The sequence below is a fragment of the Eretmochelys imbricata genome, chromosome 2, assembly GCF_965152235.1.
Source record: "Eretmochelys imbricata isolate rEreImb1 chromosome 2, rEreImb1.hap1, whole genome shotgun sequence".
NCBI lineage: Eukaryota > Metazoa > Chordata > Testudines > Cheloniidae > Eretmochelys > Eretmochelys imbricata.
In genome coordinates, this window is record NC_135573.1 from 204,969,489 (window position 1) to 204,990,326 (window position 20,838).

Sequence of the window (20,838 nt, forward strand, 5' to 3'; positions counted from 1 at the left end):
ATTGGTGAGGCTTTTTATCCAACATTTCCCAGGAAAGGGGGGGGTGCAAGTGTTGGGAGGATTGTTCATTGTTCTTAAGATCCAAGGGTCTGGGTCTGTAGTCACCTAGGCAAATTGGTGAGGCTTTTTACCAAACCTTGTCCAGGAAGTGGGGTGCAAGGTTTTGGGAAGTATTTTGGGGGGAAGGACGCGTCCAAACAGCTCTTCCCCAGTAACCAGTATTAGTTTGGTGGTGGTAGCGGCCAGTCCCAGGACAACGGGGGGAATATTTTGTACCTTGGGGAAGTTTTTGACCTAAGCTGGTAAAGATAAGCTTAGGAGGTTTTTCATGCAGGTCCCCACATCTGTACCCTAGAGTTCAGAGTGGGGGAGGAACCTTGACAGTGTTTCTGTTTCTTTTTTTCCTACTCTGCAACACTGGACTTTAATTTTCAATATGAACTGGGTTTGGAAAAAATATTCTGAGTGAAAAAACAAACACTTTTTGGGGGGGAGGGCTGCAGAACACATACAGGCATGGCAGGGGGGTAAAGCATACTCTGGAGGGGCTGACAGGTAGGAGAAGGAAATGTAAATCCTTAAAAAGCCTATTAGCTGACTTTCCTACACCTCCTTGTCAGCCCCATACTCAGCACCCTTTCCAGCCTCCCCCTTCAAACTCAGAATCCCTAGCTGACATCACCTCTTCAGCCCCCTTCATGTCCACTGATGCTCACCTGTCTCCACGGACTAGCATGTGTAGCAGACAGGTTCTGACGGGTCTGTGCAGAGGCGATGGGTTTTGCACGTAAAATTTCAATTTGCCCAACTGGACTGCGGAGGTGCAGGCTTTGTTATTTGCACACAGCAGGGTTAGTGCTCGGAAAATGGGTACATTCCAAAAGATGGGCACACTCCAGGGGAAACAGAGATGAAGTCCTATAGTGAAAATCAGGCTCTTAAGATAGAGGTCCATTACTGTAGGATCTACAAATGTTAGTAAATAGGATTGTTATTTATCAGTAAGTGAACCTCTTCTCTACTTATGTCACGGATGTGTGGTTAGTACACCGGGTTCTCTTGGTACAAAGCAATAAAATCTTTAATATTTTCACTTACACATTTACTAGCTTGATTTCTTGGTTGAAGATTACACTGCACTCAACTTCCTGCCCTCCCCACTGTTGGTTAAAACAAAGATTGTGTCTTCAAATAATAACTGGAGGGTACTCCTTGGTAACGAATACTCATATTGCAGGTTAAATAAACTCTGAATCTAAAAAGGAAATGTGCCTAGGAGATTGCTAACACCAATGTAAGCGGAAGCCCTTCAAGGTATCATCAATAATGCGTGCTCTCTCACTCTCTCTCTCTCTCTCTCTCCACACTAACCCTTTGCTGCTTCTGCTCTCACTGTAGCATTTTAAAAAACGCTCGCTGTATATTTGCACAACTCTCCCCTTCCCCGATCTGTCTCTTTTCATCAAACGATTTATTTTTCCCTTTCAAAGGGATTTAAAAGAACTAGAGTTCTTTTACAAGAATTATGTCTCCCTTCCCCCATTGCCAATATTGTTACTCAATCTGGGAGTGCCGGGGAGGGCTAGGGAAGGCAGTTTTACAGTGTATGTGTACAATTATGGTTTTTTAATTGGAGTTGGAGAGGGCTGAGCCTTTCTGGAAATAAGGAACAAAAGGGGTGAGAAATTTAGCATTTGAAGCTGGCAGTTTGTGGGGGCAAGAGGACAAAGGAAGAAGCCAGGTGGCCATAATTAGTATGGGCAGAGGGCTTGATCCCAGTACTGCTGAAGTCAGTGGCAAAACTTTGATTGACTTTCATGGTGCAGATCAGACCCTGAAGTCACAGATTTTAAGAGACTGAAAAGAGCTACTAGGTTTTCTAGTTCATCTCCCTGCCAAAGCAAGATTGTACATTTCTTAGTACTTTGTGCAGTCTAATTTTAAGTGTCCCAAATAACAAGGCTTGTATTACATCCCTTGGGAAACTCTTTCATAGTCTAATAGCTCTAACTGTTAGGAAGGTTTTCTGATATTCAGCCTAATTTTTGCCTTTCTTAATTTGATCCCTTTTCTCCTAGTTATACCTTCTTGTACCAGGCTAAATAGAATTATTTAACCTCTTTGGCATCTGCACCTGTGAAATATTTTTAGAATTATGACCCCACAGGCACACAAAATTTAGCCTAGATATATTTGTTTAGCTGTTTTCATCTTCCCTTATAAGTCAGTCCACCAGTCTTTGAACATTTTTGAAATCTATCCAGTTTGTTAATATCTTTCTGGTAATGGGATTCCTGGAACATTTCAGATGCAATTGCACCAGACGTATAAAGAGGAACTATTACCTCCTTGCACCAAGGTAAAATGCCTTCGCTTATGAAGCACAAAATTCCCTTTTCAGAAGTAGAGTTCTACTCCTATAGCCAATAGATTTTCATATTGCACCGTCACTATGATATAACAATGAAGACAGTATGAAAAGTCAGACCTCTTCATTCAGTCTGAATGTATTACGGAGAAATAATTGTACAGCCTCCATGCACTTTGACTGGGTTACACAAGTCAATTTCTGTGCAATTTTAAAAAAAATTAATTTTGTAATTGACATTTTCAGGGGCCAGGGCAGCTTGGGAGTTGTGTAAGTTATTCTGCAAATGCACAGAAAGGCATGATGGATGATATGTACATATAATTTGTTGATTAATAGAAGAAAAAAGGCAAACCATTAACTGTGCTCCTAGTTTTCAAAATCAGTTTTAGATATCAAATATTATTTCTGCTATAATTTAAAAATATTGCCCTGAGTTCTACTCTTTAAAATATTCAGTCAAACCAAAACTTTTAGATCATGGGAAAAGTACAAGAATTATAAAAATAAAGATACATTGGAAAATCGGCCTTATGAAGCATCTTTCACGGTTTGAAGAACAGACAATATGATTAATTGTATCCACCACTTGCTCCTGTCAAACACCAAAGAACAGCTGAAATTGCTGGTACAGGTGCACCACAAATGTTACAAAGACAACACAATAGACACACACAAGTAAAATAGACAAAAACAGAGAAAAGTGTATATACATTACATAGCAAGATTAATTTTTCTGCTATACTTAAACCACAATTGGAAACACTTTGGAATAGGCTTCTATGTTCAGAATTAGTCATTTGGAATTTTAATTCCAACACAAACCAAACCATGCAATTTTTAAGTACCAGATGTTATGTTTCTTCATACACAAAGAGCAAACTGACACTTTCAGTCTAATGACTTTTTAAAATTAAAATAAGAACGAACAAAAGTAAAGAGCACACAAACTCTCTCTTCTCTGTACGAGATTATCCTGAACATAAAATAGGAGCCAGTCTCTGTGGGTATGAGTCCTCAGAGACTAAATGGAGTGGTACAAAGGAAGTCCTATGAGCTTAATAGTAATATGCAGCTCAACAGAAATACACAGTGCCACAGACTGATGTACCCTTTCTAATATACATATTAAGAGCTCCATATCTTTACGCACAGTCTGCAACTCCCATTCCACCAGGAAGCTAACAACCAGGCAACACTGCCACAAAAAGAGGGCAGCATTGACCCAGGAAGGTATATAATATTGGCACCTAGACCAGCAGTTCTCAAACTCTGGGTCATGACCCCATTTTAATGGGGTCAGCAGGGCTGTCATTAAACTTTCTGGGGCCCAGGGCAGAAGCCCAAGTCCAAGCCCCCCCCCACGCAGGGCTGAAGCCCTCAAGCTTCGGCACACCCTAGGACAGGGGGGCTCAGGCTTCAGTCCCCCTTCCTTGGGTCTTGTAGTAATTTTTGTTGTCAGAAGAGGGTCGCGGTGCAATGAAGTTTAAGAATCCATGACCTAGGGGATGATTTGACTCCATACTTCTCCAGCAGGTTTCCTGTGGAGCCCAGGCTGCAAATCAAAGCAGCCCTTCCCTGCTGGAGCCCCATTCCAAGATGACATTGCAAATGCCAGCTACTCTCCCCTGGGCATGACTCATAGAATCACAGAAGATTAGATGACTTCCTGAGGTCTCTTCCAACCCTAGTCCAACCCCCTGCTCAAAGCAGGACCAATCCCAACTAAATCATCCCAGCCAGGGCTTTGTCAAGCTGGCCCTTTAAAACCTCTAAGGATAGAGATTCCACTACCTCCGCAGGGAACCCATTCCAGTGCTTCACCACCCTCCTAGTGAAATAGTTTTTCCTAATATCCAACCTAGACCTCCCCCACTGCACTTGAGACCATTGCTCCTTGTTCTGTCATCTGCCACCACTGAGAACAGCCGAGCTCCATCCTCTTTGCAAGCCCCGTTCAGGTAGATGAAGGCTGCTATCAAATCCCCCCTCACTCTTCTCTTCTGCAACCTAATAAGCCCAGTTCCCTCAGCCTTTCCTCATAAGTCATGTGCCCCAGCCCCCTAATCATTTTCACTGCCCTCCGCTGGACTCTCCCCAATTTGTCCACATCCTTTCTGTAGTGGGGGGCCCAAAACTGGACACAATACTCCAGATGTGGCCTCACCAGTGCCGAATAGAGTGGAATAATCACTTCCCTCGATCTGCTGGCAATGCTCTTACTAATGCTGCCCAATATGCCGTTAGCCTTCTTGGCAAGAAGGGCACACTGTTGACTCATATCCAGCTTCTCATCCATTTCTCAACTCCATTTTGAGGCACAGCTTTCTGTGTTGGTGCAGAAGGCTGCTGCCATTTACACCCCCTATGACCACGGCTGTGAGTCAAGTCTACTGACTTCAATGAATTTGCACTAATGTAGTAGAACAGAATATGATCCTCTTGCTCTAAACTAGGAACGGAAGAAAATTATAATTAAATTTACCATGAAGAAGTGCATTAAGATTACAGTAATGAGAACCACACTTTAAAGTGCCCCCATTATCTGAAAACAAATGAAGGTAGAGATCAACTCAGTCTGACATAAAGAAGAGAATGTATTCATTTGTAGAAGGGAAGAACCCACACAAGGAGTTTCCTTTGAATAACATGTACACTAAGTCAACCACTCAGAGAGAGACGTCTTATTTAAGAGCTAAACAAAAACAACATTGATTTTGATGCAAAGTCAATCATTGGCTTGTGTTAAATAAAGAGTTGCTTAATGGAAGTTCAAGGTCATTGTCTACTTTTCTATCACTTAGGCGTTTGAGTAAGGGTAGCGCTTGAGTCCTTTAATCCAAAAAAGGTGGGGTGTTTTGTTTTTGTTTTGATTTGCAGCATGCACAAAGTCTTCTACACACCCTCTCAAGTCACATTTTCAAGACTTGCTGTTTCTCCAAAAACAGCAGTGTTGCTATTCTCCAGTTTTGCACCCCAGGAAAAATTGAAATGGGGACCATGTTTCTGGCAAAGTTGGATTGTTTGGTCCTTTTCTTACAAAGAACTGTTCCCACAGGAACAATCCCTGCAAGTTGCGTAATCAGGTTCTTTCAATGGAAGGAAGTTCCACTCTCCAATTAGATAGTTGGTCTTTTAGCACTCTTCCCTCTGATTCAATACTAATCTTACGCCTCAACATTGTATTGGGGATACTGTCTGTTGCTGGAGTACCACCTCTTAAATTAGAGTACAATGGAGGGCCTGACCACTTGTGGACATTAAAGCCTTAGATGAAATCCAGACGCCATTGGTTTCAATGGGGCGAGGATTTCATCCTCATGTCTATTTGACAGAGTATGGATGTTAATCTTAGGTTCCAGAGCAAATTCCAGTAGAGGTCATTACATTCTATTCATCCACTGTAGAGTCAACTGGAGGTAACATTCTTCACTTCCCCTCTTAAACTGTTGGGCTGAACACTGTTAAACAGTTGCTACATTCCACCCCAAAAGTGGCTGTAGTCCAGTGATGGAAGAAGTGATGATTCCAATATATGTGTTCATTACAGTAGGGCAAGTGTGTTCGTACCTGTAGATAAAAGGTGCTATAAAAGTCTAAGTTATTTAATAAATGTATGCATATTGCCACCATATTGGGTGTGGGGTTTTTTTATTACTTAAACAATCAGAGATAAGTAACCCAACAGAGATTTGGTTGCTTGGCTTGACCCAAACATTTGGAAGCTTATCCAACTGCACTTCATAAAAACTATTCAAACTTTCTGGGTTAGCAAAATTGGGCTGAAAATTTCATGAGATTTCTGGAAGTTGCTTCCAGGGAAGAAACACTTTTCAGAGTAGCCTCTCTTGTGTATTTCAACATTATGAGTCCTGGCTAGAATCATAAAGCTTTATTTGGAGTTCCTAACAAAGGTTTGGTCCATTCTCTATTTTATCCTAACTGGTTTGCCCATTTCTAATATAGCACAATTTGGCTACGGATATTGACAAATATTTAAACAGCACAAAGCAAAGGTTTTATTGCTTTCAAAATGTTGTAGCTAACAGTTATAAAAATTCAATTAAAATATAGTGACCTGTGTATTGAATCTACCAACTTAAAGACCATGGGTGAAATCCTGCCTCTACCGAATTCAATGGCAAAACTCCCATTGACTTATACAGGGTCTTGATTTCATCCACTGTGTGCAAGAATAATTTCAAGGTAGTTTGTGACTGTTATTTCTCTAATGAATTGATGTCAGGAATCAGGAGAGGCTAAATATTTTTACTTGTATACCTACTTCTGAATTTCTGATAGTGGCAAAGCGCCCACCTAAACCAATGGGAATTTTACCAGATTAAGGATTGTGCACTTTGATTTCTGTTTAAGGCTTTGGGTTTCAACTGTTTGCAGATTTTAACACATTCATACTGCAGAAGAAAGCTTTTGGAAGACAGTAAGAATCTATAAATACATACATGGATATTACAAAGATACAGGGATCAATTATTGTCACTAGTCAAAGACAGGCCAGTAGTGTTGCAATAATCTTAAATATTTAATATAATTTCCCTGTTATCAAATAAAATTCAAGAATCACTGTCAATGGAAAATGGTATGAAATTGCCAGTATTGGAGATATTTAAGGGCAAGGCTAAGAGAGACACCTATTTATTAGGAATTGTTCAGGAATCAGGTTTTTGTGCAGTTTTTTTTTCCTCTAGAGAAGCTGATCAGTTTTGGCACCAACTTCCTAACCGCAGCATCAGCTCCATCCCCAGAATAGCCATTATCTCCTGTCTGTGACTGGCAGAAAGAGGTCATTTCTAGCGGGATCGATTCTATCTGTGTTTTGGTTTTTTATCTTCTACTTAAGTTTTTAGCCCTCCTTTTCTCTCCTCCAGTTGTCTGTTCCCTCTTCTTGCCAGTTTTTTATATCCTCCTTTACCCTTCACCATTTGTCTCCTCCTTTGATCAACATTATTATGATCACTCTCCACATCTGGTTCCTGCTCTCTGATGCACAGGTGAGCTACACGGAAGCAGTTCACCTAGAATGACAGAGGCACCTGCAGTGGAGGAAGACATGCTGTATGTGGAGTGACTGCAGGTGACAACGGCAGCAGATTCAGCATGGCAAACACACACAATGGAAGCAGAAGGAGATATACAAAAAGTCCACTAATAAGAACATTCTGCTTCTACCTTGCAAGATGCATGAGATGTCTCAGTGGGCCACATTTCTGCCACTCATTGCTGTAACAAACAAACAATGACAATCTCCCCAACATTAACATACTAATTTAAGAAACGATTCATCTTCTATTGAAGTTAGTATCAATCTTCCCACTGACTTCAATGGGAACTGGATCAATCCTTAAGGACCTGATTCTGCAAACACACACGTGCTTAACTTAACTACAGATATAGTATGAATAGTTTCATTGAAATCAGTGGAACTACCCGGGAATAGAGCTAAGCATGTGCAAAACTGTTGGCAGGTTAGGGCCCTAGAATAAATTATAAAAATAAGAATTTTTTTTAAAAGACACTGATTTGTAAACTATCACACAGAAATGTATTCGTAGTAATAGTAAGCAACTTCCTGATCAAATTCCAGCTACAATTTGACAAATGCTTTTGGAGTTACTCAAACTAACCCCAACAGAAGCCAGTATTCTCTTTGGAATTAAGTTGCCAAAGATATCCTTTGTTCTCCTGATATATAACCTCCCAATCCCCACCCACATACACCAACCTCCTGTGCCCATGGTATTTTCCTTGTATACTTGCATGATGACTTTAACAGGCACACAGATTTTATACAGGGAAGAAAAGAAAAACAGTCTTCCCAAGTGCATTTTAAAAATGTCACTGATTTGGGCAAAAAGTTTAACAGCAGCCAGTACTATTTTATACACAGCAAGAAGCGTCAGAGAGTATGTACACTTTTCATTGCATAATACTGCGCTAGTAAAGGAGGCAACGTATCTTCAATGCCTTTTAACAAAGGAGTAAGCAAGGAAACAAAGGTCCAAACACGTTATGATCTAGTGCCATATGCTGCAGTCCTGTCTGTCATTTTATAACAAAGGCAAAATGTGATACAGTTAACAAGTGGTTCAATAGTCAAGATATCATGCTTATAATTTATTAAATAGATCTATTTAAGCTAGATACTATCTCAGTAAATTAATTATTGTATTAATTAATTCATTGTCACTCCCTGTGCTTTCACACAGCTATAGGAACCAAGCATAAACATTGTAATTCTAGTTCTCCCTAACTTACCACACCAAAGACTTTGCAATTGCCAGGAATGTAAATGATGGATATTTCATTATATTTAAGTAGCAAAACAGACACAACTGACAGCTTTCTTGATCATTCAAAGTGTCAGTGTCAGCCATTTTCCATGATAAGCTCCTGTTACACTTCCTTGTAAATTTCAGAGAATTGTACCTTGCAAATTTCTTGGGGTTGATTTTCCATGCCTTGCACCTTATGTCATCACTTACCCCTATGCAGAGAGGATACAAAGTGTTACCATGCTGAACCAACAGCATTTTACATCCACTGTGCACAGAGCTAAGAGACAACACAATGTGCCAAGCAGTGGAGAATCAGGCTCCTCATGTTTGGTGTTAGCCCAGAGGTGGATATTTTTGGAAAGTTTGAAGAAAATACATTAAACTGGTTTTTGTGTTATCAAAGCATGGGGGAACTGTTTTCTACATTACTTGAAAATTCTTTAGGTGTTTCACATAATAGTTTTCCAATGGCTGCTTTAAACTTTCCAAGCTGACATGTACCTAATAGTGAATGAGTCCATTTGAAGACACTTGGTTACAGCCTAAAGTTATGAACGTTTGCAAAGCTATGTACTGAGCATATATAGGACATACTTTTCTCACTGATTTAAACATTCACCAAAGCACTTTGAACTTTTTCAGGTATAGATCTGGTTATACCATCATCATTCATCACTGTTATGAACTCTGACATCCATTGGACTACCCTGATCAAATTCCACTTGTGCATGAAAAACTAGGAAGCCCTGTTTAGGTTTCACCAGGACCAGCTGAGTTTCAGAACTGTATAACCATTTTCCACTTCTGACTTCCTCAATTTTCCAAAGAGAGGAAAATGTTCACAGTAATTTACAGTAATGCAATTTACAAACATAATCCTTTGATTCTTCAATAATATAAGAATCAGGTAATGAGAGTAATGCAGGTGTTGCTATAATAGCCATGTTAATATAGTGATTAGTTCAAAACAGCTCTCTGAAAAATGAGAAGTCATATTAAGTTGTTATACTCTGTAGAGAGCTTGGACTTTGTGAGCTCTGTTGTGCCAGAACAAAATAATGTTCCTGCAGCAGTAAGATGCCCTAACTTTTCACCTGTGCAGTGAATTATGATTTTAAAACTAATGGTCTAACATGCTCACATAATCATAGAGCAGATGTTCAAGTTCCCCCAGAAACAATAAATTATGGAAGTTAGAGGAAGAAAAAGCAAGGTTCTGCTAGTCTTAATATGCCTGTTCTCATCTAGTTTTAATAGCTAAGTAGAGATAGACCTGGTTAGTAATTGCAGGGAAGACACCTCCACAAAAACAGGAGCCTGTGAAACATAGATTTTTTGTAGACAAGATTTTTTCACTTTCAAGCCTCAAATAGATTACTACCAGCATACAAAGCAGTTTGATAGGTAGCTCTACTACTTATGAATGCAGACATCCCTGATTCTGTTTCATGCTGGCATGGATTCAGTATTTAACCATGTGGATATCTTTCTGTGTTCCGCACAAACACCATCAAGCTCTGTAGTTTTTTTTAATATATTCTTGCTAGAATGCACTTATTCATTAGCTAGTTAGTGTTAAAATATTTTTTTCAGTTTAAGCCTCTATTTTCAGTAGTTTGACTTTCTAAAATATCTACCTTCCGACTGAAATTCTCATGCTTAGTCCTAGCCCAGAGGTGAATACATATATATATTTTAGAATGAGACATTCGATAAATGCTGATTTTAAGTGCTTATGGAAATAAGTTATTTATATTTCCTCTCTTTAATCTTTATAAAGAAATACATATCTTAAATTAAAAAAAGAATAAGTATTGTAACAGACATAGCCTTTTTTAAAAGAAGAGTAAGAAAATTCAAAGTTAGCAGTAACTTTAAATCAGGATACATTCCAATATGGCAGTACAGTATATATGCAGTAACAAACAATGAGACATACCAGATGTGCATTCAGAAAACAGTATACAAATTCAGCTTATTTACATTTTCTTATTGGAGAAGCAATACAGAAAAAAAGAAATTGATTCCTTGCTGTTAATACTGAATTTGGCGAATACAGTCTATGTTGCATTTTCCTCTACTGTGTGATCACAGAATGAAAATCCCTATTGTACTGACTCTGTACTGAATTTAGCCTAAGCTGACCATTGCACCCGTGCACAGCTCCACTAAAGTCAGTAAGAATCTGCCTACATGAAGTAATTTGCAAGATTAAGGCCCAAATTTCTATTAATCTAAAAATGTATACAGCCCCTATCATAACATCGTTGTATTCCCAAAATAATTAAAAACAGAGAGTAAAAAGCACAATAGCTTTAACTGTTTGTTCTTTTAATTACAGTCTCGTACCCAGATTGCAAAGTGTTTGGGCCAGAGTCCACGTTTTCATATGAGTTTGTTTAGTGCCTAACACAATGAGGTCTCAGTCTTGAGTGGAGCCTGTCATAAATATAGAGGGAAGGGTAACCACCTTTCTGTATACAGTCCTGTAAAATCCCTCCTGGCCAAAGGCAACATCCTGTTACCTGTAAAGGGTTAAGAAGCTCAGCTAACCTGGCTGGCACCTGACCCAAAGGACCAATAAGGGGACAAGATACTTTCAAATCTTGAGGGGGGGGGGGGGGAGGCTTTTGTTTGTGCTCTTTGTTTACTTGGTTGTTCTCTCTTGGATTTCTGTCTGGCCTCTCTCAGTTCCGTCTTCTCCAACCCATCCTAATCCAAGTCTCCAATATTGCAACCAGTATAGGTAAACCAGGCAAGGCAGATTAGTTTATCTTTTGTTTTATGTGAATTTTCCCTGTGTTAAGAGGGAGGTTTATTCCTGTTTTCTGTAACTTTAAGGTTTTGCCCAGAGGGGGATCCTCTGTGTTTTGAATCTGAACATCCTGTAAAGTATTTTCCATCCTGATTTTACAGAGATGATCTTTACTCCCTTTTTTTTTTTTAAATCCTTCTTTTAAGAACCTGACTGATTTTTCTATTGTTCCAAGATCACGGGGTTTGGGTCTTTGATGATTTTGTAACAAATCGGTTAGGATATTATTCTCAAGCCTCCCCAGGAAAGGGGGATGTGTAGGGCTTGGAGGGATATTTTGTGGGAAGACGTCTCTAAGTGGTCTCTTTCCCTATTCTTTGTTTAAAATGCTTGGTGGTGGCAGCATACGTTCAAGGCCAAGGCAAAGTTTGTACCTTGTGGGAGTTTTTAACCTAAGCTGGTAAGAATAAGCTTAGGGGGTCTTTCATGCGGGTCCCCACATCTGTACCCTAGAGTTCAGAGTGGGGAAGGAACCCTGACATGGTGGCAGAGCGGTGGGATCATTTTGAACCAGAGATCATTTTGAACCAAAAGCACAGACATGAAGAGGTTTTTTTTTCAAGCTGAGAGCAGCTAGAGGGTTTTCTATTTGCCTGGAGAGAGAGGTGTTAGTTTTTTTACAAAGGGATTTTTCTTTTTTGAGTTGGAGTTTTCTCTACCTAAAGGCAGGGTAGTTAACCTCCTGCAGGGAAATTCAAAAGTTTTTTTTTTTTTTGCCTAACTCTCGGGTATAGCTAGCGTTAAGCACAAGAAAGCAGGAAAATGACTACCAGTGAAGCAGCTAATAAATTAGAGCTGGCCAGATTCGAAGCTGAAGAGAAACAAAAAGAGCATGATGGACAGATGGCCTTAAGGCGCTTGGAGGTAGAGGCAGAAAAAGCCAGGGTGAAGGCAAAGGATGCTGCCCACAAGAGAGCTATGGAGGAGAAAGAAAAAGAGAGGACGCATGCACTGGAGATGGAGAAGGCAAGGGCTCAGCAGATCCCTTCAATCCTTCTCCAGGTACCGCTTCTCATCCCAGAAAGTTCCCCACATACAAGGCAGGCGATGATACCGAGGCCTTCTTAGAAAACTTTGAAAGGGCCTGCCTTGAGTACAGCATCTCTACAGACCAGTACATGGTAGAGCTGAGGCCGCAGCTCAATGGACCCTTAGCAGAGGTGGTGGCTGAAATGCCTAAGGAACACATGAACAGTTATGAATTTTTTAAAACCCAGGTGAGAGTCAGAATGGGGCTAACACCCGAGCATTCTCGGCGGCAGTTCAGAGCCCTAAGGTGGAAACCAGATGTGTCATTTACCCGACATGCCTACCACATTGTGAAACATTGGGATGCCTGGATATCAGGAGCAAGTGTTAAATCTCCAGAAGAGTTGCCCTTCCTAATGCAAATGGAGCAGTTCTTAGAGGGTGTTCCTGAGGAAATAGAAAGGTACATCCTAGATGGGAAGCCCAAAACTGTAATCGAGGCGGGGGAGATTGGAGCCAAATGGGTGGAGGTGACAGAAGAGAAAAAAAATTAGTGGCAGTTGGAGCGAATATCAGAAGGGGCAACCCGAAACAAAACCCTATCATCAGGGGCAACCCAAGGTCCCACCTACATCCCAAGGAAAACCCCAGACACCTTATTGTCCCACCACACCATTCTCCAGCAACCCACCTCGCCCCAGTGACCAGTCAACTGGGCGATGTTTTAAATGTAGTGAGCTGGGGCATGTGAAGGCCAACTGCCCCAAGAACCCCAACAGATTACAGTTCATTGCACCGGGGTCACACCAAAGGTCCTCAGGCCCAGATGCCTCCCAGATACCCTTAGAGTGAAGGGAAACTGTGAGTGTGGGCAGGAAGAAGGTTACAGCATGGAGGGACACTGGAGCACAGGTGTCAGCTATCCATCAATCCTTAGGGGACCCCAGCTTAATCAACCCAGAGGCCCAGGTGATGATTCAACCCTTCAAGTCCAACTCTTTCGATTTGCCTACAGCCAAGTTGCCTGTCCAGTACAAGGGCTGGTCAGGAACGTGGACTTTTGCAGTCTATGATGATTATCCTATTCCCATGGTGCTGGGGGAAGACTTGGCCAACCAGGTAAAGCTGGCCAAGAGGGTGGGAATGGTCATCCGCAGCCAGACTAAGCAAGCTTCCACACCTCTCCCTGTTCTTGAGCCTTCTACCAGGGCCCTGTCTATGTTACCAGAAACCCAGATGGAGGTGGTGGAACAGGATCCCCTTCCAACGACTGCAACGGCCACAGTGGATCCAATCCCAGAGACCCAGCCAAAGCCAGTCCCCGAACCAAAACTGGCGAAGCAACCAGCACCAGAACCATTGCCAGCACTGAGTCCAGCGCTTGCAACCCCGTCTGCAACTCCAACACCAGAGGGCACCACCGAGCCTACACTGGCAGCAGCAGCAGATGACCCTGCACAAGAGGCTCAGCCAGAGCCTGAAATACCCTATAGCGCACCAGCGGAAAGCGGTTCACCATCAACGGAAACAGCCCCATCACCTGCATCACTTCCAGAGGGACCAAGTCCAGGTCCACAATCCACTGAGGAACTGATGTATCCAGCATCAAGGGAACAGTTCCAGGCCAAACAGGAAGCAGATGAAAGCCTCCAGAGAGCTTGGAGGCACGGAGCAACCCACCACCTCTCAACTCTTCTAATCGATCCTGGTTTGTTGTAGAAAGAGGACTTTTATACAAGGAAACTCTTTCTGGTGGACACCAGGAAGACTGGCATCCTCAGAGATTGTTGGTAGTTCCAACTAAGTACTGGGAAAAGCTCTTGAGCTTAGCCCACAATCATCCTAGTGGCCATGCTGGGGTGAACAGGACCAAAGACCATTTGGGGAGGTCATTCCACTGGGAGGGAATGGGCAAGGATGTTTCTGCCTATGTCCGATCTTATGAGGTACGCCAAAGAGTGGGAAAACCCCAAGACCAGGTCAAAGCCCCTCTCCAGCCACTCCCCATCATTGAGGTTCCATTTCAGCAAGTAGCTGTGGATATTCTGGGTCCTTTTCCGAAAAAGACACCCAGAGGAAAGCAGTCCATACTGACTTTCATGGATTTTGCCACCCGATGGCCGGAAGCAGTAGCTCTAAGCAACATCAGGGCTAAAAGTACGTGCCAGGCACTAACAGACATTTTTGCCAGGGTAGGTTGGCCCTCCGACTTCCTTACAGATGCAGGAACTAATTTCCTGTCAGGAACTATGGAAAGCCTTTGGGAAGCTCATGGGGTAAATCACTTGGTTGCCACCATCAAACAAATGGCATGGTGGAGAAGTTTAATGGAACTTTGGGGGCCATGATATGTAAATTTGTAAATGAGCACTCCAATGATTGGGATCTAGTGTTGCAGCAGTTTCTCTTTGCCTGCAGAGCTGTACCCCATCCCAGTTTAGGGTTTTCACCATTTGAACTTGTATATGGCCGCAAGTTTAAGGAGCCATTACAGTTGGCGAAACAGCAATGGGACGGGTTTACACCTTCTCCAGGAACTAACATTCTGGACTTTGTAACCAACCTACAAACCACCCTCCAAACCTCTTTAGCCCTTGCTAAAGAAAGCCTAAAAGATGCTCAAAAAGAGCAAAAAGCCTGGTATGATAAACATTCCAGAAAGCATTCCTTCGAAGTAGGGGACCAGGTCATGGTCTTAAAGGCGCTCCAGGCCCATAAAATCGAAGCGTTGTAGGAAGGGCCATTCACGGTCCAAGAGTGCCTGGGAGCTGTTAATTATCTCATAGCATTCTCCACCTCCAACCAAAAGCCTAAGGTGTACCATATTAATTCTCTAAAGCCCTTTTATTCCAGAGAATTAAAAGTTTGTCAGTTTACAGCCCAGGGAGGAGATGACGCTGAGTGGCCTGAAGGTGTCTACTACGAAGGGAAAAGTGATGGTGGCGTGTCAGAGGTGAACCTCTCCATGACCCTTGGGCGTATGCAGCGACAGCAGATCAAGGAGCTGCGCACTAGCTACGCGTCAACGTTCTCAGCCACCCCAGGACTGACTGAATGGGCATACCACGCCATTGACACAGGTAACGCTCACCCAATTAGAGCCCAACCTTACCGGGTGTCTCCTCAAGCTAAAACTGCTATAGAACGGGAGATCCAGGATATGCTACAGATGGGGGTAATCCACCCCTCCCGCAGTGCATGGGCATCTCCAGTGGTTCTAGTTCCCAAACCAGATGGGGAGATGCGTTTCTACCGTAAGCTAAGTGCTGTAACTCGCCCAGACAACTATCCAGTGCCACGCACAGATGAACTATTGGAGAAACTGGGATGGGCCCAGTTCATCTCTACCTTGGACTTAACCAAGGGGTACTGGCAGGTACTGCTAGATGAATCCACCAAAGAAAGGTCAGCCTTCATCACACGTCAGGCTGTATGAATTTAACGTGCTCCCTTTCGGGCTGCAGAATGCACCCGCCACCTTCCAAAGACTTGTAGATGGTCTCCTAGCGGGATTAGGAGAATATGCAGTCGCCTACCTTGACAATGTGGCCATATTTTCGGATTCCTGGGCAGAACACCTGGAACATCTACAAAAAGTCTTTGAGCGCATAAGGGAGGCAGGACTAACTGTTAAGGCTAAGAAGGGTCAAATAGGCCTAAACAGAGTGACTTACCTTGGACACCAGGTGGGTCAGGGAACTATCAACCCCCTACAGGCCAAACTGGATGCTATCCAAAAGTGGCCTGTCCCAAAGTCAAAGAAACAGGTCCAATCCTTCTTAGGTTTGGCCGGATATTACATGCGATTTGTACCGCACTACAGCCAAGTTGCCGCCCCACTGACAGACCTAACCAAAAAGAAACAGCCAAATGCAGTTCAGTGGACTGAACAGTGTCAGAAGGCTTTTAACCAGCTTAAAGCAACATTCATGTCTGACTCTGTGCTAAGGGCCCCAGACTTGGACAAACCGTTCCTAGTAACCACAGATGCGTCCAAGCGTGCTGTGGGAGCAGTCTTAATGCAGGAAGGATCGAATCAAGAGTTCTATCCTGTCGTGTTTCTCAGCAAGAAGCTGTCCGAGAGGGAAAGCCACTGGTCAATCAGTGAAAAGGAATATTTTGCCATTGTCTACACTCTGGAAAAGCTACGCCCATACATTTCGGAACGGCGTTTCCACCTGCAAACCAACCATGCTGCGCTACAGTGGCTTCGTACCACCAAGGGAAATAACAAAAAACTTATTCAGTGGAGTTTAGCTCTCCAAGATTTTGATTTCGACATACAACACATTTAAGGAGCTTCTAACAAAGTGGCTGATGCACTCTCCCGTGAAAGTTTCCCAGAATCAACTGGTTAAAATCGTCCTTGAGATGTGGAAAATATTGTTAGTCTTTATACAGTTAGTAGTATATTTAGATGTGCATGTGTCTTATTAACTCTGTTCTTCCTGGAGCTCTAGGAGAAAAAGCCAGTGTTTCACCCTGTGATATCTGTGATTTGGGGGGGCGTGTCATAAATATAAAGGGAAAGGTAACCACCTTTCTGTATACAGTGCTATAAAATCCCTCCTGACCAGAAGCAACATCCTGTTACCTGTAAAGGGTTAAGAAACTCAGCTAACTTGGCTGGCACTTGACCCAAAGGACCAATAAGGGGACAAGATACTTTCAAATCTTGAGGTGGTGGGGGAAGGCTTTTGTTTGTGCTTTTTGTTTACTTGGTTGTTCTCTCTTGAGACTGAGAGAGTCCAGACAGAAATCCATCTTCTCCAACCCATCCTAATCCAAGTCTCCAATATTGCAACCAGTTTAGGTAAGCCAGGCAAGGCAGATTAGTTTATAAAATCATAAAATATCAAGGTTGGAAGGGACCTCAGGAGGTCTTTTGTTTTATGTGAATTTTCCCTGCGTTAAGAGGGAGGTTTATTCCTGTTTTCTGTAACTTTAAGGTTTTGCCCAGAGGGGGATCCTCTGTGTTTTGAATCTGAATGCCCTGTAAAGTATTTTCCATCCTGATTTTACAGAGATGATTTTTACACACACACACCCCTTTTTTTTTTTTTTTAAATAAAATCCTTCTTTTAAGAACCTGACTGATTTTTCCATTGTTCCAAGATCCAGGGGTTTGGGTCTTTGATGATTTTGTAACTAATTGGTTAGGATATTATTCTTAAGCCTCCCCAGGAAAGGGGGTGTGTGTAGGGCTTGGAGGGATATTTTGGGGGAAGACAACTTCAAGTGGTCTCTTTCCCTGTTCTTTATTTAAAATGCTTGGTGGTGGCAGCATACCGTTCAAGGCCAAAGCAAAGTTTGTACCTTGGGGGAGTTTTTAACCTAAGCTGGTAAGAATAAGCTTAGGGGGTCTTTCATGTGGGTCCCCACATCTGTACCCTAGAGTTCAGAGTGGGGAAGGAACCCTGACAGAGCCCATAGGTAATATAAACAGTATATAATCAATAACAGTGTTGCATTAACATGGCAATGGGTTGCATGTAATATCTTAAGCCACATTCCTGTAAGGAGCTCTGTGTGTGTATCAGGATCCACACCCACAGAGTTTCTTGCAGGGTTGGGGCCAAGTCCATATTTAATTTGCCATCATTAAGGCAAAAAACAACCAACTGCACAACACAACAGGGGAATAATTCTCTCCTAAGGGGAGAATTCTGAACCCATGTGCGAAGCTTAAGTAAAAGGGTCTTCTCCAGGGGAACTTGGTAGAGGATGCGGGGGAATAGAATCTTCCCTCCTCACCCAAGATCATGCAAAAACTATTAAAGGCCATTGGCTGCAGCAGCATCCATGCTCATTGTGCACTCCATTCATGTCAATGTTTAGGCCAGTGAATCAGTGTATTTGACTTGCACTAGCATCCGGCATATGCCCAACAACTCCTCCACCCCCACAAGCTAACTCAGAGAGGTATCAAAGAATAGAGTTGCATAATCTCCCTGCATAGCTTCTCTGTGGCTTGCCCTCCTGCGCAAGTGAACCACATACAGAAGTTCTACTGAGTTTAGGAACTTCTGTGCCTGGAAGATGGTAGGGAAGCAGGAGTCAGTCTTAAATATTTCAGTGGCTAGGTATTACATGTACTGTTATGGCAAAGCAAAACTTGCCCAAAGACAACTTATGCTGTATGTTTATTAAAACAAGGACATGAAGCTAGGTTATTACTATTAATTTAACATTATAATGACTGTATTCAAGTTACAAAATTATATAAAACTAAAGAAACAAAACACTCTGATCTAACAGAAAAAGTTAAAACTTCCATTTTTGATTTATGAGCCTGCTTCATTTAATTTTTCACATCATTTATATACAAAGACATACGTCTGTAGAACATGCCATCTGAGATGTTAAAAATCAGTTATATTAATAGATAGTTAAATAAAAACAATCACGACATACACTGTAATAGCTACCAATTTTATGGATGAAGATGATCTCAAGCAATATTTCTATATCACTGAAAGCATTCGGAAACTTCAGACCCTACGTAAAGACTGCTCCATGATTATTCCATGTAGAAATGACCACCACCTACCATATAGCTGAAGAGTTCCTTTCTCCTTTTGAATTAACTGCCCTTTTTACTTCCATGCAGAAAATTGTTTTAATTTTAGCAAGATTTTGTTACTATTCTAAAATACTTAACCAGAACTATCCAGTCTTCAGTAACAAACCAAAAAAGGACTGACATGTTGGCCCGGACGCCTCTTTCCTATTCCTAGAACTCCTGATGTTCTTAACTGTAACTACACAGCCACACATTTCCTCCAACCCCCCTATCGCCTGTGACATAATCTCACACTCTCATGAATGTGCAACATTTGAAGTATAAAAAACTCTCCAACTATCTTTTAGCTATATATTCTCCTGATATGCTATGCTAACATGGATAATTCTAAATCACTAAGGACAATAGACACATAATTCTCTGTTTATATGCACTTAATATAACTTAACATTGTTCAAGAATAATTATGTCAGATACCCTGGGAATCTAGTTGAAATGCTAAGAACTACAGGAAAAGGGGGAACTTTATAAATTCTTACAAATTATTCTGACTCAAAGAGATTAAAAAAAAAAAAAAAGACTGATGCTAACTAAATTTGTAACTAACATGAAACCCACATTGTCACCAGCCACACTATACCTCTTGCTTGCTGAAAGAAAAGACATCTCAAAGGGCTATACTCTTTCCCCTCTTATTTACAGCTACCCTACTGGCCCATGCACCATCCCTGTTTTCAGTTTGTACTGGGTTTGGTCTAACTTTGGACTGAAGCAGGTTGGGCAAAATCTTGGCCCCACTGAAGTCCTTGCTAGTTTATATCTTTATATAAGGGAGGTATCATTATTTATATAACCACTACAGCTAATAATTAAAAAAGGCTGGACAAACAAGAAGGTTGAGTGGATCCACCTAGAAGCTAGAAACTGCAAGAAAAGTCCCGAGCGCACTCAGCAGTCGCACCTAGTGTGGATCATTTTCATGCCAAAGATGCCATTTAAAAGATGTGTTACCCACACGGCGCTTTATAAGAGCACAGGCGGTTCGGGAGGCAGGGCCTCGCCACTCAGGTGTTTAAGAGACAGATAATCGATGGCGGTGGGCACCCATCACCGGGCGACCCGGGGCACTTTCCACCTCTGGAGTCCATCTCCGGGCGCTTCCCAGGCTGCGTTGCACGGAAATGCCGACAAGCTGCATTTGCCCAGGCAGCCCGTTCCCAGCCCACCCGTTTGGGAAAAGGGGTGGGCGGAAACCCCAGGCGTGAACGCCTTCCCTCGAGGGAGTCCCCCGCGCCCGGGGAAGTTCGGCGCGGGACAGGAGCCGGGCTGAGGGCAGAGCCCGCCAGGGAAGCGAGCCCGGCGCCGAGCAGCACCGAGGTGCCCCCTCAGGGAGCGCGGGAGCTGGACTCTGCCCCCGGAGGGGAGGGGAGAGGGGGGGGTCCTGGCAGCAGGGGGCGGGCAGGACCACGCGCGCCCAGGTGCGGCCGCGAGCGCGCCCCAGCCTGGCTCACTGACCTGCCGGCGCTAGCGCAGCGGCCGCCACCTCCCCGCGATCCGCCCCGCAGAGAGGCGCTGGGCGCTGCTCCTCTGCGCTCTGGCCGCGGCCGGCAGGGAAGTGCGGGGCGGGGAGGCGGAGGCGGGGGCGGGGGCGGGGCTCTCCCTCCCTCCCTCCCACCTGCTCCTCCGCTGCCAGGCCCAGCCCCGGGGGCGGGTGTCCCTGCTGAGGGGCCTGCGAAGCCCCGACCCGCTCCCCAAGGAAATCTTCAGACCTGGATCCTGAGAATCTTTGGTCGCCAGCCCCCGAGCTGCACTATCCCCATAGAGCCCAAGGCCCCTGGCTTCTCCGGGGGAGGGGTGCGACGCCGGG

The 20,838-nt window shown here is 43.1% G+C and overlaps 1 protein-coding gene across 2 annotated transcripts in view; it reads right to left on the reverse strand.

Annotated features, from left to right (window-relative positions):
* Positions 1 to 20,572, reverse strand: part of WIPF3 (WAS/WASL interacting protein family member 3) — a 73,364-nt gene extending 52,792 nt beyond the window's left edge. For both annotated transcript variants that reach the window (XM_077811333.1, XM_077811332.1), the window contains exon 1: positions 20,487 to 20,572. The gene's annotated coding sequence lies outside the window, so the exon portion shown is untranslated. The remainder of the gene's footprint in view (positions 1 to 20,486) is intronic.
* Between the last annotated feature and the right edge of the window lie 266 nt (positions 20,573 to 20,838).